At 38.9% G+C, this 18,102-nt stretch overlaps 1 protein-coding gene across 1 annotated transcript in view; it reads right to left on the reverse strand.

The window, feature by feature from the left end:
* Nucleotides 1-460: 460 nt before the first annotated feature.
* The window catches only part of LOC149833907 (alkylbase DNA glycosidase-like protein mag2), a 42,502-nt gene continuing 24,860 nt past the window's right edge, over nucleotides 461-18,102 (reverse strand). Inside the window, exon 3 of the mRNA XM_090011096.1 lies at nucleotides 461-860. The gene's annotated coding sequence lies outside the window, so the exon portion shown is untranslated. The remainder of the gene's footprint in view (nucleotides 861-18,102) is intronic.

Below are 18,102 nucleotides of genomic sequence, written 5' to 3' on the forward strand. Positions count from 1 at the left end.
AGGGTCATTAAAACAGTAGGATCAATTGAGTTATAGTAAAGTCCTTCAGATTTTGGGCAGTTGTTGCAGAGTTTTGGCTATAGGCCCTCGTGCGTGCGTGCGTGCGTGTGTGTGTGTGTGTGTGTGTGTGTGTGAGAGAGAGAGAGAGAGAGAGAGAGAGAGAGAGAGAGAGAGAGAGAGAGAGAGCTTATGATACCATCAGATGGGGCTGTCAACAGGTCGGATCAAGACTGAGTCTGGATCAACCCTAACCTGCCCAAATAAACAGTAACCAGGTTTAGGTTCAGATGGTCATCGGATGATGTCAGCTCATTGGCAGTCTCGGTCAGTCTAAATCGTGGAAAGAGTAATAACTTTTCTTTCTTTTTTGTTTTCCCATCCATAACCAACAAATACCACAGAGCTCAGTGGGTTGTGGCTCCTCAAGTTAGAGAGCGGAGCTCAAGGCAAACGGATCAGATATCCTACACCAGGTCCATTCTCTTAAGAAGTCAAGTATCCAATCTATTAATTAATTCCCCACAACCTGATCGGTTCAACTATACTCCCATACCCTTTTTTACATCTGCATTTTTGTATTTTGAACCAAATCCTACAAATTGAATCCGCATCACGAGGGTATCCGACCCATTGACATCCCTACCATCAGAGGGGCCTAAAATACTTTTAGTACCTCAAATTCCTGATGAACAAACAGATACTCATTGGGCTAAATACACACATTAAGGAACAATAACAGTTGTGCAAAACAGACATCCAACCATTAGCTCCTTGTTAAGCAGATTGATTTAAATCCAATTTCTTGGTTGACAAAGTTGAAGCAGATCACAGCAGAAATCCAGTGCGCCCACCAAATTTTTCTGCACAAAATTTCAAAATGTTAATAAAAGATGGACAAAAAAACATTTGTACTCTTTCAAAAAAATAAAATAAAATAAAACATTTGCACTGAGCAGGATAAGACACGAGAGCGAGATACACGTGTTAGGCCATCACTAAGACAGTGGTGTTGCCAAAACACTAAGACTCTTGTGCGGGAGCCTGGAATCGGAGGTGTGTTGCAGTTTCCCCCAGTGCTCTTATGCTCTCTACTGTTTGCGAGAAGTGGTGTTAACAAAATACTGCATTGAGAATGGAGTTGGCAGCCCCAACACTACATTTCAACACCATTCACAAGAGGATGTTTTTGGCAACTCCAACCTCAACACCACATTTTCACAAAACCATATTTTAGCAACACATGGAAATGGTGTTTCCATCTCAGTGCAGAGCTCCCAAACAAAGCCTAAAGCAGAACAGGATCACACTAGTCCAGAAATATGAACATTTTGAACAGAATTTCCAAAGTTCTGACTTTGGATGAACGACATATGCATGATGAACACGTCTAAGAAAACAGCATATAATTTGCAACAAGCCACGATTACTAGTTTTCTTTCAACAAAAACAGCACAAAAGGACATGGATGAATCTCAACTATGCAACTTCACATGAAGGAGAAGCTTGACCTGACCTGTTTCCTCTTTCACTTGACAGGCATGCATGAGTGCCCGCAACTGCACAAAAAAAACAAATCCACACACATATACTTGCAGACTCAACTGTAGGAATGTAGGGGTGGATTAGGGTGTTAATCCGACATTTATCCTTTATGATTGATGGAAAAAATGTTCACTGATTTAATGGTTCTTCAACACCAGCCGCCTTCAACTAAAGCTCATTTCATTAAAATATCAAAAACTAACTAAAATTTATACGGTTCTCCAATACTAGCAAGCCTGTTAATGGCACCTCTACTGGTGTCCTATTGTTTGTAATGTGCTTTACAGAAATATTAATGAATTAAGGGGAAAAAATCATACTTTTATTAAAAAAAAAAAAAGCAAATCTGTAAATGGCAAAAATTTGACCACTTCCTGATTTCAATCTGGACTGAAACATGGAGGGGGAGAAACCAGTGTTAAAAACCACTAAATATTCAGATGACTGTTGCTAACACTAATCTAAAGAGGATAATGTTAAATCAATCATATGCATACATGTGTACCACTCTCTCTCTGTATATATATATATATATATATATATATATATATATATAAGACACTTCTATAAGACTGCTATCAGACTAGTACCATTATATGGAGCTGAATCTTGGGCGACTAAGAAATGAAGAAAAGATAGAGTGCATGTCGTGAAAATGCTTATGTTAAGATGGAAGTCTAGGGTTACAAAAAAGGATAAGATTAGAATTGAATATATGAAAATGCACTTACGAGTCCTACCAATAAAAGATCAGAGACATTATGTCACATGTAACAAAGGTTGACATGATACAAGTGAAGGAATTAGGAAAAGAAAAAGACAATTGAAAATTCAGGAGGCAGACAGAGGAGATATGAAGGATTGCAAAGAGCCGAAGTAGTAGCTTCAAATAGAATCAACTTTAATATATGAAAATCATAAAATAGATCATGTTAAACATGATCAAAGGTTCAATTTTTGCTTTTGGAGTCTAGATCTATTTAAAACAAGTGTACCACCATAAGATATGGTGGTTGAATAGCAAAATAGGAACACCCATATATATATATATATATATATAGAGAGAGAGAGAGGCTTAGACTCATTACAAAGGTATGATGCTTTTGTAAAAGTTTAAACTGTTGATAAGTTTGTGACAGTATCAAAACATCATGGTTTATTACTTAAATGAATATACTGCTAATTATGAAATTATCTTGACAAATCCTAGGGAAAAAGCTTCTGTTAGATTTTTCTCCCATTGTCTTAACTTTTATGGCTTTCTAGTTTTTGAGATTTTCAAGTTTGTATATTTGTCCAGATTTTTGCAAAAAAAGCTTCTGAAAATGGAAATTTTGAAAAATCATGGTAGATAAATTGTCAGTGTTACTGAATACATGAGAAGCAATAAGAGATCGTGTGGTACAGATGCTAATTAGAATGACATATAATGAAAGATAGTAATTTAGAGAATGTGAAATAGTTCAGATACATGGAAATTCTTAACTAATGGAAATTTATCTTCACTGGCATACCATTCCACAACTCATGAAAGTTGAAACCCACTATATTTTCCAACATAGGGAAAATGATGCCAACTAGGATTAACATCAGCATGCCTACGGTTTGGTAATGGGCCTAAGCTCACCTAGAGTTAGAACTAACATTATTCACCTCAACCTTTATTAGGCAGTACACATTATGTTTCAAGAAGGAAAGATGCATTTATACACTTGCCCTTTAATTGTTTTTGGCCTCTCTACACTGATAGCATTGCATAGGACTTACATTAAATTGCTTGGGTTCTCTATTTTATATGGAGATAACATGATTTGAGTTTTATCCAGAGTTAGCAGAAGCTTCTTAGATAGGTGGGAAGCCCGCTTCCCAAAAACTCGCATCAGAAGCACAATACTCCTCACTTTCGAAACTTGATGAGAATCTTGATTCTCCCACCCTTCTCCAATGTTTTTCACATGCTTCATCTATTCTTCTTATATGTTCTCTCACTCTACTTTTCATGTTTTTATGTGTTTCCTCTCACGCTTCTCACTTACTTCCATGTGCTTTCTCTAAATTGGCATCATTTTTAGATTTTGTTAAAAATTTAATTCTTACACTAAAAAAACATCAAATTTAAAAAATAGTCACTTTTATTTTAGTTTTTATTTGTGTTCCATTTCGATTCCCATTCAGTTCTTATGTTTTTTTATTCCTCGCTTCCCACTTCCTATACATTTTAAAATGCATCGCTTCTTGCTTCCACTTTTCATATTGGTTTTCTGCTTCCACTTCCACTTCCGCTTCCCTGTCTGGCAACCTTGGTTTTATCTTATCTTCACTTTTTTCTCTTTTTCAGCTACATTTATGACTGTACTCAAGTAGAGGAGACCCAGATTAGATCTTAACATGTTCTGGTCAAGTATAATCCCTGATCTATTAAGGAGTCCCAACATCTTATTGGGCCAAGTTGGAGAAACTGGCCGAGTGGCCGGTTGTTTCTGAGCACCAACTAATGTTTTTGTTGTAATGACATCTAAGATGATTAGGGCAGAGATGCTAATTGCTTAAAGGGAGCAGAGTGTTAAAATATGTTGTACATATATATATTTATATATATAGATCACGACACATACACATATATATATATTAATTATATATATGTCTATGTGTCTATCTACATATATAAATATATATATATTTATATCTTTTGTAAATAGACCCATATAGGGGTAAAACAGTCTTTTTACTTCTTATCGCATATTGTATTTTTTCTCCTTTTCTTTTATTTCCTTTTTTTCTTTCTTTTTTATTTTCTTTATTCTTTTCCTTTTCCTCCTTGGAATGGGCCCCACCTAGGGGGACGTTGGAGCATCCAACGGTCATATTTATGACCGTTGGAAGGGCTCCAACGTCCCTCTAGGAGCCCTTCCAAGGCCTCCTCTTTTGTCTATAAATAAAGGGGTTTCTCCCCATTGTAAAGCATGCTTCTTTGAAGCCTTTTGAGTGGAATATATATTTTTCCTCTTCTTTTGGGTGCCTTACCACTTTAAGTGGTTGTGTTGTTCTTTTGCCCATTAGTGGCTATTTGTGTATGTGCGTGCTCTCTTGTTTTGCTCTTGGAGACTTCATCCGGCACTTCATTACATGGTATCAGAGCCTTGGTTGATAAAGCTTCATCGGATCTTCTTTTGACAAGTAATATCTGAAAGAATCTGAATAGGGCTTCAAGATGAAAGAATCTGAATAGGGCTTCAAGATAGTGCGCCTTCAAGCTTTGGAGAATAGCCTTCAATCTGAAAATACAAAATAAAGAGAAGAGAGGAGAGGGGGAGAAGAGGAGGATGCCAAATGGAAAGTAGGGCACGTTAAAAGTATCGTGACCCTCTCTTAATAAGATATATATAGGATCTAACACTACTGAACAAAATACATGAAAAATATACAGGATTACAAGTATGCCACCGCCCAAGCATGGGGAAAGCATACGCTCGGATATGGATCCAATATCGGATCCATATCCGATACAAATACAATTCTAACATCCCCCCTCAAGTTGTGCATGAGTTTTCATCATGCCCAACTTGTTCTTCAAATGCCAAAACTGTGATCCAGTGAGTCCTTTGGTGAAAAGATCAGCAACTTGTTCAGAAGTATGTATATATGCAGGGGAGATTTCCTCATCTTCTATTTTCTGACGAATGAAATGTTGATCAATCTCAATGTGCTTGGTACGACTGTGAAGTATGGGATTGAATGAAATTTTAATGGCACTTTGATTGTCAACCAGCATGGAAGATTGAGCAATAGGAAGAGATAATTCCCCAAGGAGGTGACGAAGCCAAGTAGCATCGGCAGTGCCAGCAGCCATGGCCCTATATTCAGCTTTTGTGTTGGATTTTGCAATGGCGCGTTGTCTGCGACTACTCCAACAGACAAGATTAGAATTGAGAAAGACACAATAGCCAGAAACAGATCGGCGTTCATCAAGATCGCTTCCCCAATCAGCATCAGTGTAAGTAGAGATAATATGACCATCCACAGTAGGAGACATGCGTTTATAAGTAAGTCCATCGCCAATAGTCCCCTTGAGATAACGTAAGATACGCTTGACAGCTTCCATATGAGTGTCTGTGGGAGCATGCATAAACTGGGAAACTTGATTGACAGCATATACAATGTCGGGCCGAGTGAATGTCAAATATTGAAGTTTCCCAACAATACTGCGGTAAAGGGTTGGAACAGGATATGCAGGACTGCCATCTGAAACGTTCAACTTTGCATGCAAAACGCTGGGCGTGTTAATGGGCTTACAATCAGACATACCAGAGGATGTGAGAATATCAAGGGCATACTTGTGTTGAGAAAGAGTGAGGGAATCCTCAGTCCTGTCTAATTCAACACCCAAAAAATATCTGAGGTCCCCGAGATCTTTCATTTTGAAGTGTTGTTCTAACACTTCTTTGATTTGGACGATATAAGAGGAAGTATTTCCCGTGAGAACAATGTCATCCACATATATCAATAACCAAGTAGTGATCCCTCCTTTGTGATAGATAAAAAGAGAATGATCAAGAGCACTCTTCTGAAAACCAGCTTCTTGAATGTGAAGGGAGAACCTTTCAAACCATGAACGAGAAGCCTGTTTTAACCCATATAATGACTTGTGCAACTTGCATACCCATAGATTAGAATCATTAGTAGCATATCCTGGTGGTTGTTCCATGTAGACGTCCTCTTTGAGGAAACCATGAAGAAAAGCATTTTTGACATCAAGTTGATGTAATGACCATCCAAAAGTAACAGCAAGAGAGAGAATAACTCGAATGGTACTCATCTTAACAACAGGGCTGAAAGTCTCATCATAATCTTCCCCATGTTGTTGAGTGAAACCTCTAGCCACAAGACGAGCTTTATACCTATCAATACTGCCATCTGGTTTATATTTGATTTTATAAACCCATTTAGACCCAACAACATTCTTATCCCTTGGCCGTGGAACGACTTCCCATGTTTGACATTCATTCAAGGCTTCCATTTCTTCATTCATGGCTTCAATCCAACGGGAATTTTGAGAGGCCTGAGAATAACACTTTGGTTCAGTCTGTTTATGCAAACTGGTCATAAAAAGCTGAAAATCCAAAGTGAAAGTGTTATAGCTTATCCATCTATCCACGGGATGTCTCGCTCGAGTGGACCTTCGTGGATGAGAAGGAACAATGACAGAATCAGTAGTAGAGGCAGGAGTGCGACGAGAATAAACCAAGCCAGAAAATCTGTCTAAAGGAGGATCAGCCATCTGAGTATCAGACATGTCTGCTTCAATGTGAGTACTATCCATCTGGGCATCAGACATTTCTGCTTCAATGTGAGTACTGTCAGAAGGGGCTGGAAAAGTGGTCGGTTGAATCCCATCGCCTAAGATATTAGCACATAACCATGGATCATATAGTCTGGACGCTGAATCATGAATAGCCTTGGAAGAAGTGTGAAACTCCAATCTGAGTTCATCAAAAACAACATGTCTTGAAATATGTATACGGCCTGTTAGGGGATTATAGCACCTATAGCCTCGATAATGGTCTGCATAGCCCACAAACTGACACATTATAGCCCGAGCCTGAAGTTTGTTCCGGAGGCTGGAATCAACATGAACATAGCAAATGCATCCAAAAACCCGAAGCTCATCATACTTAGGATGCTCATGATTCAAAAGAAAGAAAGGAGATTTCCCTGCGAGAAGAGCTAAAGGCAATCGATTTATAACATAAACGGCCGTGTGAAATGCCTCAGTCCATAGAGTCATAGGGAGATCAGTGTCATGGAGCATGCTTAAGGCAGTCTCTACAATGTGTCGGTGCTTGCGTTCTGCAATGCCATTTTGCTGTGGTGTGTGTGGACAAGATATTTGTCTAGTGATGCCATGATTTAGCAAGTATTCAGTAAATTCAGATGATAAATATTCACCACCACCATCACATTGAAAATGCACTATGTTGGATGAAAATTTATTTTGGATGAGGGCATGAAATTGGCTAAACAAACGGAACACTTCAGATTTGTGTTTTATGAAGTGTATCCATGTATAGCGAGAAAAAGAATCAACAAAAATGACATAGTATCTACTGCCGGAAGGAGATGAGACAGGAGCTGGTCCCCAAACATCAGAGTAAATCGTTTCAAACAATTTAGAAGCTCTTTTATTGATGGAATTAAAAGGAAGGGCATGACTCTTACAAAGTTGACAGCTTGAGCACATGCCTGACTCACTAACAGGTCTCAGACTGGATTTGTGCAACAATCCATTATTAACAAGGCTAGAAATAAAAGAATGACTACAATGGCCTAATCGATTATGCCAAATGGACGGCATATCAATTCGAGTCAAATTGACTTCATTCGGACTGATAGGAAAAGAAACAGATGAACTGGACTTGGACACTGGAGGAGCTTCTTTGAGGACGTACATGTTGCCTTCACGAATTCCTTCAGCGAATATCGTCTTGGTGAGAGGATCCTTGACAAAAACAGAGGAAGGAGTGAATTCAACTGATGTGGAAGAGTCATCAATGAGTTTAGATACTGAAATAATGTTTTTCTTGACATTAGGGACGACTAAAACATTGTGTAAAGGAAGAGAAGTATGCGGCAAAGAAACATATGCATTACCAATGTGAGTAATTTTGTGGTGAGTGCCATCACCTGTAACTACAGAACCTTTTGCTAAATATGGAGATGCACTAGAGAGTTTACCTGCATCATCAGTCACATGGGCGGCAGCACCAGAATCCACATACCAGACACCATCATCATTTTGCTTGAGATTCAGATTAGAAATAGCTGTCATTAAGAGTTGTTGTGCATCGGGCGTGAATGAGGAGGAAGACGCTCTAGAAATGATAGAGGGGGTTGGCCTGTGATCACGTCGACCTCCTTTAGCTTTGTTCTGAGGATTGTGCCAACATTCAGATTTAACATGTCCTCTCTTGTTGCAATAGAAACATGTAGGGATACGCTTTGGCATGTTAACAAGAGTGCTGCCCTGAGGAGTAGGAAGAATACCCTTTTCTTGTCCGGATGTATGAGCCCAAGTATGTGCACGCTGTCCTGACACACCATGTGTAGAAGTAACTAAAATACTGGGCGAAGTAGAAATGGAAGCATCATGCCTGTGAACTCTACTAGCCTCATGCTGGATCAATTTTGCCTTTAAGTCTTCAAAAGAGGGTAAGACAGGGAGAACCTCCAGAGCAGTGCAAAATATATCAAACTCTGACCCTAGACCACTAAGAGCCTGCTGAACTTTATCCTTGTCTGAAATAGGATGGCCAATAACAGCAAGTTGATCGCTTACATTTTTAATCTCATAGAGATACTCAAGTACAGATCTGGAGCCTCTACTTATGCTTTGAAATTGACGCTTCAATTGAAGATATCTAGCTTCTGAAACTTGAGAGTATGTATTTGCAAGCGTATTCCATAGTTGAAAAGCTGAGATATCATCATCTATACCTGCAAGCACTTCTTCAGAGAAGGTAGAAGTAATATAAGCAACTAAAGCCTGATCATGTGCCATCCATACGGCATATGCTGGATTAGGGATATTATCTGTAGCAGTCACCGAACTAGTAGCATCCTTTGTTTCACCCAAAATCAATTCAGGCGGGGCTGGAGTAGAGCCATCAATATGACCATATAGACAATGGCTCTTAATGAAAGGGACTATCTGACGTTTCCACGTCAAATAGTTGGAATGGGTTAACTTTTGGGAGATGAGTTGGGAGAGAAAACTCAAAGAGAGGGTGGACATGATTATGCTGATATAATATTTGCGTTTCCAAAGGTACTCGGCTGAAGGATCAGGCACTCGGCTGAAGGATGAGGATCAGGCACTCGGCTGAAGAATCAGGCACTCGGCTGAAGGATGAGGATCAGGCACTCGGCTGAAGAATGAAGATCAAACTCAGCAGATCGTGGCCTGGTTGACAGGCGTGATGAAGAAGGCAGACGTAACTCAGCAGTTCGTCGATCGTGGCTGGAGAAGACTCGCTCGTGGCTGGAGAAACAGGCGTCGATCGTGGGTTGCTCTGATACCATGAAAGAATCTGAATAGGGCTTCAAGATGAAAGAATCTGAATAGGGCTTCAAGATAGTGCGCCTTCAAGCTTTGGAGAATAGCCTTCAATCTGAAAATACAAAATAAAGAGAAGAGAGGAGAGGGGGAGAAGAGGAGGATGCCAAATGGAAAGTAGGGCACGTTAAAAGTATCGTGACCCTCTCTTAATAAGATATATATAGAATCTAACACTACTGAACAAAATACATGAAAAATATACAGGATTACAAGTATGCCACCGCCCAAGCATGGGGAAAGCATACGCTCGGATATGGATCCAATATCGGATCCATATCCGATACAAATACAATTCTAACAATATCCTTCTCTTTCGTGCATTTATATTCATCTTCTATAAATGGCCAACAAGGATGCAAAAATCGACCTCTCATTCAAATTGGATGGGACCAATTATCGCATGTGGGCGGCCGCCATGGAAAACAATCTCAAAGGTAAAAAACTTTGGGGTTATGTATGTGGAACCATTCCGGAACCACAATTGAAGTTGACTAAGTTTGAAGGTAATGAGGAAAAAGCTTTGAACGAAGAGGAAAAAGAGAAGGCTATTCTTGATTACTCTTCTAAATTAGAAGATTGGGAAAGTGAGCATGCTAAAATTTTAGCATGGTTCATGAACAATGTTGAATTAAAGATTTGTGCAAATCTCGCCAAATTCAAGAAGGCTAATGAAGCTTGGTTCTTTATGAAAGGCATGTACACTCAAGGAGACCTTGCTAGGCATTTCTTCCTACAAGAAAAGGTAAGAGCTACTAAACAAGGTGATATGAGTATTAGGGACTACTATAGTGCCCTATCCTCTTTATGGGATGAACTTGTCCTTTTCGAACCCCAATGGGAGGGTAGTGCTATTGCTATGAGGCAAGAGCAAATGGAAAAAGAAAGATTTTTCCAATTTATTCATGGGCTTCGCCCCGAATTTGAGCAACTTAGAGGATCCCTTCTCCATAGGGCCTCTACTCCTCTAAGTGATATTTTGGCCGACTTATGTCAAGAAGAGACTCGTTTGGCATTAAAACGAGATGTTGATGAAGTTCATGCCGTATCTAGACCCGGCAACAATGTAAGGCCATACAAACCACCTCATTTCTTCAAAAATAATGGTGGTGGAGGAAGGAAAATCATTTGCCATAATTGTAATGAACCGGGCCATATTCGTCCGGATTGCCCAAGATTTAAAAAGAAGGTGGCCTCCGTTGGTGAAGTTCCTCCAAATGAAGACTCAAAGAAAGATGGTGACATAAAAGAGTCTCTTGCTCATCTTACCGAAACTCTTCAACAATTCATGAAGATGAGCTCCTCTCAGTTTTCTTCTACACCATCCACTTCCGGCGCCGCTATCTCCTCCTTCCCAGGTATGACCTCTTGGATTCTTGATTCGGGTGCCTCCTTTCATATGACTCCGAATGCATCACTCTTATCAAAAACAAGTCTCAACAAATTTAAATCTTTTGTCTCCACTGCCGATGGAACATCCTTGGATGTTGAAGGCATTGGGAATCTTGAGAAAATTTATAATGAAAACAAAGAATTTTTTGTTCCCAAAATTCGAATTATTCCAAAACTTAATTTAAATCTATTTTTCGTTTCCCAAATTACCGATTTTGAATGTAATGTCACTTTTTCACCTACCCATTGCTATGTGCAGGATCTCCGGTCCGGGAAGCGGATTGGGCAAGGCCATAGAAGAGGGGATCTTTATTATATGGATTTTTTGTCATTGCCAACCAAATCATTTTGTAATCATGTTCAATCCAAAGATATTGAGACTTGGCATAAAAGACTTGGACATCCTAGTGTTTCTAAATTGTATCTCTTTCCTTTTTTGGAAAAATTTTGTAATACAAATACATTCACATGCAATGATTGTATCCTTGGAAAAATTCATTCGCTTCCGTATTCTCATAGTAATTTTGTGTCAAAAAGACCTTTTGAACTTGTGCATTCCGATGTATGGGGACCGGCACCCGTTCTGTCCAAAGGAGGCTACTCTTACTATGTTAGTTTTGTTGATGACTTTACTAGATATACATGGGTATACATTATTAAAAATAAATCCGATGTCTTTAATAATTTTAAAGAATTTCATATTCTTATTCAAAACCAATTTCAAAACAATATAGCTATATTTAGATCCGACTCTGGAGGAGAATACATGTCTAAAGATTTTCAAAATTATTTCAAAATAAATGGAAATTTATATGAAGAAGTGCTTATGGATCCTCCGCCAGGTCTTGAAATTGGTAAAGGAAATATTCTAAAGTTAAATAAAGTTCTCTATGGTCTTAAACAAGCACCTAAAGCTTGGTATGATCTTTTTAGCAAAGTAGTTCTTGATAATGGTTTCTCCTCATGTTATACTGATACTGCTTTGTTTGTTAAAAATTCTAATGATCACATTACAATTCTGTTATTATATGTTGATGACATGATTATCACAGGTAATGATAAGAGAGGTATTAACCTTATTAAGAATATTCTCAAAGAAAATTTTGATATGTCTGATCTTGGTTATCTAAGATATTTTTTAGGTATTGAAGTTGCATACTCTCCCAAAGGGTATGTCCTCTCTCAGATGAAGCTTGCCTCCGACATTATTGACAGATCTGGACTGACTGATGACAAGAAGGTGGAGACGCCAGAAATAATCAATGCCAAGATGAGAGCTAGTGATGACACTCCTTTAGCTGATCCCACACCTTATCGTCAATTGATTGGGTCGCTCACATACTTATCCATCACTAGGCCCGATATTTCTCATGCAGTTCATAGTGCAAGTCAATTTCAGACTGCTCCCTCCACCATTCACATGGCTGCTGTCATGAGAATTATCAGATATCTGAAAGGCACCATAACAAAAGGATTATTCTTACCCTCTTCTTCACCTCTTACTTTACTTGCTTATACTGACTCTGATTGGGGTGGTAACCCCGATGATCGTATTTCTACCACAGGGTATTGTGTGTTTCTTGGAGAGTCACTTATCTCTTGGAGGTGTAAGAAGCAACAGAAAGTTTCACTCTCTTCTACTGAAGCAGAGTATCGTGCGATGGCCACTACCACCACGGAGATCGTATGGTTAAGAAGTTTGCTTAAAGATATGGGAGTCTCATTCTCAACTCCCTCAAAGCTGTGCTACGACAACAAGAGCTCTATCTACATTGCCAGCAATCACACCTTTCATGAAAGAACAAAGCACATTGAGATGGATTGCCATTATGTTCGTGATGAGTTCCTACGAGGCACCATTCAATTGCCTTATGTTCCAACCGAGTACCAGTTGGCGGACTTCTTCACCAAAGCTTTGCCATCGCCTCGTTTCTTCTTTCTCCTTAGCAAACTCTCGGTGATCTCACCGTGTGTTTGAGGGGGGGTGTTAAAATATGTTGTACATATATATATTTATATATATAGATCACGACACATACACATATATATATATATTAATTATATATATGTCTATGTGTCTATCTACATATATAAATATATATATATTTATATCTTTTGTAAATAGACCCATATAGGGGTAAAACAGTCTTTTTACTTCTTATCGCATATTGTATTTTTTCTCCTTTTCTTTTATTTCCTTTTTTTCTTTCTTTTTTATTTTCTTTATTCTTTTCCTTTTCCTCCTTGGAATGGGCCCCACCTAGGGGGACGTTGGAGCATCCAACTGTCATATTTATGACCGTTGGAAGGGCTCCAACGTCCCTCTAGGAGCCCTTCCAAGGCCTCCTCTTTTGTCTATAAATAAAGGGGTTTCTCCCCATTGTAAAGCATGCTTCTTTGAAGCCTTTTGAGTGGAATATATATTTTTCCTCTTCTTTTGGGTGCCTTACCACTTTAAGTGGTTGTGTTGTTCTTTTGCCCATTAGTGGCTCTTTGTGTATGTGCGTGCTCTCTTGTTTTGCTCTTGGAGACTTCATCCGGCACTTCATTACACAGAGGACGTGGGAGAACCACCAGGGAATGTTACAACTGCTGAACAACCTCACGGACATGGATCTTCAAAGACTCAATCCTGGATGGAGGTTGTGGCTGGAGGTAAGTCAGAAAAAAGGTAACGTCTATCAACAAGATAATAATGAACCATAAGCAATAGTTGTTTATTCCTGCTAAATGCTACAAATAGATGATTATGCTGCCGGAATGGACAATGATGGCTGGATTTGCAGTGGGAGATACATTCAGACATATGGAGTTTACCTTTATTTTTTATCTACTGAGTTGTGGTCTCAGGTCAAAAACCTTTTGTTCTCTGTTGGAAGGAGTGGGGGTGACTTCTTATTCAAGTCAAACAACATGAAGCCATGAAGTTCATCACGAGACCAGGTGGTCTGAAAGTGGCATGGCATCCTCTCATAGTCAAAAAATAGTATGTTCGTTTGCCTTGGAAGCCAGAAGTAACCAAAACACTCTCATTAAGGATTAGACTCTGGATTTATCAATAGAACTATAGATTGATGACCTCATGGGGATCGCTACACTCTTGGATGTGAATCTGCATGAGATTGATGGTTATACTAGATACCAAAAGAGTTTTTTTGCTCGTATATGTATTAAGGAGGATGCCAAGTTTCATCTTGTTCAGAACCTAGACATAATCTTTCAGGACAGTACGCCTATCACTCACGCTATTAGATATGAAACATTTATCATGTTTTGTTGCAGCCATGGAGGCCATGCATATCTAGACCACAGAAATACTCAGATGCACGAAAGTAATAAACCTGCAGAGGAGTGGAAGATGGTGAAGAATCAGACTCGATGTCTGCCCCTAGTTGGTATACCCTTCATCTGGATGAAGACTCAAACCTCCCTTTATCACCACACACGACTCACTCAAAGTGATCCACAGCATTTCTATGGAGATGGAACATTAGTTGCCTGAACAAGCTTTAGATCCCATGATCGAAGTAACTTTGGAGGTCATGCATCTAAGGATCTAGAAGAGAAAGATTCTGTCAACCAACAGGCCGAGAGAGATGATGATGGGGATTTCACCAAAAGTTGGTGGCCATAATGGGAATACGCAAGAACCAGCAGGGATAGATTTGGAAATTTGATTACCTACTTTTAAGGAGCAGCTGACTAATCCACATTTGGTAGTTTCGATCTATGGATCATCATCAAAAGATCCTTCCCTTAGGAGTCAAAAGGGCAAGGCAGTGTTAGGCATGGCCGCCCTAGATGCTAGGTTATGCCTAGTCGGGTGCTTAGGCATCACCTAGAAGCTCACAAAATAAATCTGTCACATAGGTGCGGGTGCGGGTGCAAATGTGGCGATGCGGCACTTTAAAAAAACTTGGGTGCGGGAGTGCAGGAAGGGTATATATATATTAACAGTTTTAAGTTAACACTGCATGTATGTGTGTGCATTTATGTATTTATTTATATAATATAGATAAAACCGGACTTGGCTACGGTTAACTGAATCTACTTTTAGACAGAAATGGACCTCTGTGTGGTTGACTTCACCTAACAAAGGAAGTTGTGTTCAAGTGTCGCACCCACATGGGTGTGGGTGCGGGTGCAGGTGCAGGTGCAGGTGCAGGTGCAGGTGCAGGTGCAGGTGCGGTGGCCTGTTAGAAGAGTCCGTGTTACATAGGAATAAATATAATTGTTTTGAATAAAAATATTAAAAAACATAAAAATAAGAACAAATTTGAAAAACTTAAATATTTTAAAATACACAACCAAAACATGATTTTTATGTTTTAAACATTATAAAAGAACAAACACTTGCCTAGGCACCTGGGCGTTGCTAAGCAGTAGGCTTGCACCTAGGTTGCCAAGGCAGCCTAGGCAAGCACCTATGTGGGATTTTAACTACTAAGATCCTTCCTCAGCAATAACATGAATGGATATATCAAATATAGACATGTAAATCTGACAATAGCAAGGAAGCCAACTTTCCTAAAGAGAAATATGCTCCTAGTCCCAAATTGGATTCCTCGGGGCAAAGCTCTGGATCAGAAAGTCACTGAAGAAGCCTGGATTGAAGACCAGAGTGGATTAATTAGTTGACCCTTATGAAAATCATATCATGGTTGACCTGGTCATGGATGACCACCTAAGACAGGTAGGGCCTACAAAGAAGAGAAAAAAGGTCTGAAAGACAACTTAGATTTTAACAATATAGAAGATAACCACGCCATAACTATCAGCAAGCTAACGGGGCATTTAATGTTGCACCAAGTTTAAAGCCAACCGATGGAGAATGAGAGTTGTTAAGAAGCTACTGAACAATCTATGTTACAATGGAAGTCTGCCTGGAATGTGTGAGGACTTGGTCAGAAATGGACATGGAAAGAGATAGCTACGGCTGTTCAAAAAGCATGAAAGGTGATAATTAATGCATTGAACAAGATCTAACTTTTTTTCCCAGGCTTTCAAGCATGAGGCAACTTTAACGCTTCCCCCCATCAATTGGATTATTTTCTTATGGGAACCCTGCAAACTAAGATTAGACCTGCTACACATGACTGACAGACCAAATAACAGCAGTTTCAATTAAGGAAGCCATAAGCCAATTCATTGTCTTGGGCGTCTATGTCCATATCTATTATATTAGGTGCTGTGAATTATGGAACACTCTCATAGAGATTCAACCAGATATACTATGGCTGGTTTTAGGAGACTGGACTCTGTTAAGTTGGCAGACAAGAGATGGGGGACACATCGACAATATATCAATGCACAATTTCAATGAGGACACCCAGAACAGTGGTCTCTTGGAGAATACCAGCATGGAGGCAAAATATACTTTGTACAACCAAGTGGAATCGGGGTTATACTAGACCTGCAAACAATGTTAGAATCAAATTTAGATTGAGATATCAAATACCCTCTAGGAGAATAAGCAACTTTTATTCCTAAGAAATATCGTAGTAGTCCTAGGTCAGACATCTCAAAATGAGTTTTAAGAAGAGTTTTGATATTAGCAAGTCTCTGTTTGTCACCTCCAATGATGATCATATCATCCACATAAAGAAGAAGAATGATGATACCTGCATCAGTTGCTTAATAAACAAGGCAGTGTCAGTCAAACAAGAACAAAAACCAATATCAGTCATAACATGACTAAACCTGTCATACCAGGCTTTTGGTGCATGTTTAAAACCATAAAGCACTTTCTCGAGACGAAGAATTTTACCTTTAGGAAGACTAATACCAGGTGGAGCTTCCATGTATACTTCTTCAACAAGACTCTCATTTAAGAAGGCATTTTTGACGTCCATTTGAAATATAGGTCATTTCTTTATAGAAGCTAAAGCAATTAAAGTTCGAACTATGGTCATTCGAGCCACAGGGGCAAAGGTTTCTTCGTAGTTAATGTCATACTCTTGAGCACAGCCTTTGGCTACAAGACGTACCTTATACCTTTTTAGGGTTCCATCACTTTTGGTTTTCACTTTATAGACCCATCGACAACCTATAGGTTTCTTTCCAAGAGGTAGGTCTTGGATGGACCAAGTGTTGGCCTTTTCTAATGCATCCAGCTCTAATTTCATAGCTTCAATCCATTCTTCATGATTTTTTGCTTCAAAATATGAGAAAGGTTCGACATAGGATTGTATTAAGGCAAGAGTTGCCCTATACGAGAGTGAAAAAGATTCATAGGAAACAAATTTCCCGGGGGGTCTAAAGATTCTAGAAGTCCTACGAGGAGGAGCTTCAGAATATCTTTCTAACGCACATGGGGGGGCATTGCTCTCCAGTTCTTCGTCTTGAATACTGTAAACTAACATCCCTACTAATTTGATCTTCATTACCATGTTCATAGCTAGTACGACTTTGATCATTATCAAAGTTACATTCAAAATCCTCTTCATTGGATTGGAAAGTTAAATCAATTAAAAAGGAATATTCAGTAATATCCTTGGATTTTTCGCTTTCAAAAAAAATTCTTTTTCAAGGAAGGTCACATTCCTTGACACATATAACTTATTATTTTGAATATCGTAACATCTGTACCCTTTTTGGTTTTCAGCATATCCTAAAAAAGCACATGGGATTGTACGAGGAGAAAATTTATCGTTCTTGTCGGTAAATACAAAACATTTACAACCAAGCACTCTTAGTCTGGAGTAGTCTAGAGCTAAAGTATAAAGTTTTTCAATCGGAGATATGTTTTCTAAAGAAGAAGATGACATTCTATTTATGAGATAAGTAACAGTTAAGGTTGCTTCAGCCCAAAACCCTTTTGACACTTGGTTTGCTATTAGCAAAGTTCGAGTAGTCTTCATAATGTGACGATGTTTACGTTCTGCAAGACCATTCTGTTGTGGAGTATTTGGGCAAGATCGTTGATGAATAATGCCATATGAATTAAGATAGTTTTTAAACTCTCCACACATAAATTTTTGCCCTGAATCAGTGCGAAAAATAGAGACATTACTTTGAAATTTTTTTGTGACCATTTTATGAAACACTTGAAAGTGAGT

The sequence above is a fragment of the Nuphar pumila genome, chromosome 6 (genome assembly GCF_984573655.1).
Source record: "Nuphar pumila chromosome 6, dmNupPumi1.hap1.1, whole genome shotgun sequence".
In the NCBI taxonomy this organism is placed as follows: Eukaryota; Viridiplantae; Streptophyta; class Magnoliopsida; order Nymphaeales; family Nymphaeaceae; genus Nuphar; species Nuphar pumila.